Below are 4320 nucleotides of genomic sequence, written 5' to 3'. Positions count from 1 at the left end.
TTTCAAGATGCGGGCACAGATATTAATATAATCCTACTGAAAGTTTAATCCTGGAACAAATCCTGTGTGACGTGGATTGCAACGTTTAGAGGGCTGTGCAGCTAAGGTGAGGAAGACGGGAATGATGTGGTTGATGATTGCATGGAATGCATTGCAAACTTGGGTTACGTTGCTTGATTTCATTCTACACCTTGAAATTCAGAAGCAAGTGAGGCACCAGGTGGAAACCAACAGCTGTCTCTGTGGAAGCGGGGACATGGCTTCCTAATCTAACCATTTGAACTCTGAAAACATTCTGCTGGATCTGAACTGCCCTGTATACCAAGGCCAATTTGTATACTTTATAAAGTGGAATGCCCAGAACTATGCAGAGTACTCCAGGTGGGGTCTAACCAGGACATTATATAGCTGTAGCGAAGCTTCGCCCCCATTATTTAACTGCCTCTGTTACGCATTCTACTGCTCGGGTAATCACATTGTATGTTGCAAATCAGCAAAATAAGGACGCATTTGATAAAAATAAAGAGTTTAAAAGCACAAATATGTGTCAGTGCAATCAGTAAATAATGAGAAATGAAATCCAGAACTTGGCAAGAATCCCAAGTGGATGTCTTGGAGTGGTTGGGGAAGGGAATCTTGTCAATGATGGCACACTGTGCATTGACACTGCAGCAGCTGCTGCACCTCTTCCAAACTTAGTTTCTTAAGTGAGAGTTTACAAAAAAGGGAATTGGATAATTGCATGAAAGGAGAGGCAAACAAAAGCAGAGCGAAGGAAGTGGGCCCAACTGGCAAGTCTTTGAAAAAAGTGGCAATGGTACGATGGCCTGAATGGCCTGGCAATGTGTTGTGCACTGCTGAGCGTCCATTGCTGGGTCAATACCTCTGCAGCCTTGCAAAATGTCACAGTGGAATTGCATTTCAATGAAACAAGCACCACAAATAGATCATGACTGTATAGTTTAACAATACTTGCAGCTTCCTCAGCCCTGCAACCGTGCTGAGTTTCTGTAGTGTAGTGGTGATCACGTTTGTCATACACGCAAAAGGTCCCCAGTTCGAAACTGGGCAGAAACATTTTCGAAACAAACCCAAACGTCTGACCACGATGGATGCAATCATTGACATTCCCCATTAACACAACACAATTTCTCAAAGTCCTATTTCTCTTGCACATTGTGTGCACAATGCCTTGCAATCGCTCCTCTTTCTTGTCCTGATGCTGCAGAAAGTTCCTCAAAACCTAGCACTTGCACTTCATTTGGCTCAGATTAGATTAGAAACCTGCAACACTAGCTTGCTAAGTCACAGCTGATCTAAGTCTCATTTCAGACGAGGCAAAAGCACATCAGCAATTCACTTTCGCCAGCTCCACATTCGTTGAGACAGGGGCACGCCGCAATATTTTAACCCGCACTGTCCAATTACTCGCTGCTAGCACGAAGAGGCGTCTGCTGCCTCAATCAACAGGTTACTGGCCATCTCAGGGAGGTAAAATAGCATAACCCGGGCCAAATCTCCCCAGAAACCAAGCACAGGCTCAGCAAAACGTAGGCACATGATATCCGGGCCACTAAACCTCCGAGCAGCTCGAACAGAACACCCAAGTGACTGAAACTTTCTTTGAGTTGCAATGATGAATCTCCGGTGGAAACAAGTTTGGGGAAAATGCTCCTCCTGAACATTTCTTTTTGGGTAAAAGGGGCAAAAATCCTTTTCAATTTAACCACTGCTGCAGCAGATTCTTGGTGTCTTAAGCACCTTGACAACGCAGCTCTGAACATGCAGCCGCAATTATGACAAGGGGTAAAGGTTCATGACACGCAGAGGGGAAAAAGTTATTTAAGTTATGACATTCGCTCACAGACCTATTAGCGTTTTGTTCAGTCAGTAACAGAGACATACCTGGGTTTATTGATGCAGATTAACATAACTATTCAGCGTCACGCAGAGCTCGAAGAGTACTTTGCCTCCCTTAAAGACGGACACAGCTGATTCTGTAACTGAAGCTAAGGAAACAGGCAGACGTGCCAAATTATCACTTTGTATTGTTCTTCATTCGGCGAGTAACAGGAAAACTAACAAGGTGGCGTTGAAAATGAGATGCACTGCGGCTCCGCTCAATATCAACCCGCTCCTTCATATTGAACTGAGGAAGAATATACATGAATAAAAGCAAAATACTGTGGATGCTGGAAATCTGAAATAAAAACAAGAAATTCTGGAAATACTCAGCAGGTCTGGCAGCATCTGTGGAGAGAGAAGCAGAGTTAACATTTCGGCTCAGTGACCCTTCTTCAGAACTGGCAAATATTAGAAAAGTCAAAGGTTAGAAGCAAGTAAAGCGGGGGTGGAGCAAGAGATAACAAAGGAGAAGGTGCAGATTGGGCAAGGCCACAGAATAGCTGACCAGAAGGTCATGGACCAAAGGCAAACAATATGTTAATGGTGTGTTGAAAGACAAAGCATTCGTACAGATAGGACTGTTAATGGACTGAAAATTGAACAGCAGCAAGTACAAACATGAAAGCAAAACAGTGGGTAAGTAAACTGAACAAACTAAGATGAAATAAAATAAACATACAAAAAAATGTAAAAAATGTAAAAAAGAAAAATAACAAAAAGTGAAAGTAAAATGGGGGGCCCGTCATGATCTGAAATTATTGAACTCAATGTTCAGTCCGGCACGCTCTCGTGTGCAATGGTTAGCACCGCAGCCTCACAGCTCCAGCGACCCGGTTTCAATTCTGGGCACTGCCTGTGTGGTGTTTGCAAGTTCTCCCTGTGTCTGCGTGGGATTCCTCCGGGTGCTCCGGTTTCCTCCCACATGCCAAAGACTTGCTGGTTGATAGGTTAATTGGCCATTCCCAATTGCCCCTAGTAAAGGTAGGTGGTAGGGAAATATAGGGAAGGTGGGGATGTGGTAGGAATATGGAATTCGTGTAGGATTAGTATAAATGGGTGGTCGATGGTCGGCACAGACTCGGTGGGCCGAAGGGCCTGTTTCAGTGCTGCATCACGAAACTAAACTAATCGGTCAACGAAATGCTGTTTTTCGAGCTTGCGTTGTTGTTCACTGGAAAACTGCAGCAAGCCCAGGATAAAGATGTAAGCATGAGAGCAGCGGGGAGTCTTGAAATGGCAAGCAACCAGAAGCTCAGGGTCCTGCTTGCAGACTGAGCGGACGGGTTCCGCAAAGCGATCACCCAGTCTGCGTTTGGTCTCCTCAATAAACATGAATATACATTAATTGGATTTAGGCGCCAGTATGTTGCAAAACGAGAAGAAAGAAAGGCACAAATGGCATTAACACTGACTTTACAAATGATTCACTGAAAAATTCTTTCATTTGCTTGAAAAGATGAATATTGTGCATCTGAAAATAGGCACCATGGGATTGTGTTGCATACTGACCTGTTTTCCTGTATTTGCCTGTCATCTATGCAATTCAATTTGTGTTGGATATCGCTGAGAATCTCATTTCAAGATGCGGGCACAGATATTAATATAATCCTACTGAAAGTTTAATCCTGGAACAAATCCTGTGTGACGTGGATTGCAACGTTTAGAGGGCTGTGCAGCTAAGGTGAGGAAGACGGGAATGATGTGGTTGATGATTGCATGGAATGCATTGCAAACTTGGGTTACGTTGCTTGATTTCATTCTACACCTTGAAATTCAGAAGCAAGTGAGGCACCAGGTGGAAACCAACAGCTGTCTCTGTGGAAGCGGGGACATGGCTTCCTAATCTAACCATTTGAACTCTGAAAACATTCTGCTGGATCTGAACTGCCCTGTATACCAAGGCCAATTTGTATACTTTATAAAGTGGAATGCCCAGAACTATGCAGAGTACTCCAGGTGGGGTCTAACCAGGACATTATATAGCTGTAGCGAAGCTTCGCCCCCATTATTTAACTGCCTCTGTTACGCATTCTACTGCTCGGGTAATCACATTGTATGTTGCAAATCAGCAAAATAAGGACGCATTTGATAAAAATAAAGAGTTTAAAAGCACAAATATGTGTCAGTGCAATCAGTAAATAATGAGAAATGAAATCCAGAACTTGGCAAGAATCCCAAGTGGATGTCTTGGAGTGGTTGGGGAAGGGAATCTTGTCAATGATGGCACACTGTGCATTGACACTGCAGCAGCTGCTGCACCTCTTCCAAACTTAGTTTCTTAAGTGAGAGTTTACAAAAAAGGGAATTGGATAATTGCATGAAAGGAGAGGCAAACAAAAGCAGAGCGAAGGAAGTGGGCCCAACTGGCAAGTCTTTGAAAAAAGTGGCAATGGTACGATGGCCTGAATGGCCTGG

At 43.8% G+C, this 4320-nt stretch overlaps 1 non-coding gene across 1 annotated transcript; it reads left to right on the top strand.

Moving 5' to 3' along the window:
- Window positions 1–1004: 1004 nt before the first annotated feature.
- trnav-uac (transfer RNA valine (anticodon UAC)) lies at window positions 1005–1077 on the top strand. Its single transcript has one exon. It is a non-coding gene; the product is annotated as a tRNA-Val (tRNA).
- The last annotated feature ends 3243 nt before the right edge of the window (window positions 1078–4320 follow it).

The sequence above is a fragment of the Heterodontus francisci genome, chromosome 22 (genome assembly GCF_036365525.1).
Source record: "Heterodontus francisci isolate sHetFra1 chromosome 22, sHetFra1.hap1, whole genome shotgun sequence".
NCBI lineage: Eukaryota > Metazoa > Chordata > Chondrichthyes > Heterodontiformes > Heterodontidae > Heterodontus > Heterodontus francisci.
This window is presented reverse-complemented; position numbering and strand designations above follow the sequence as displayed.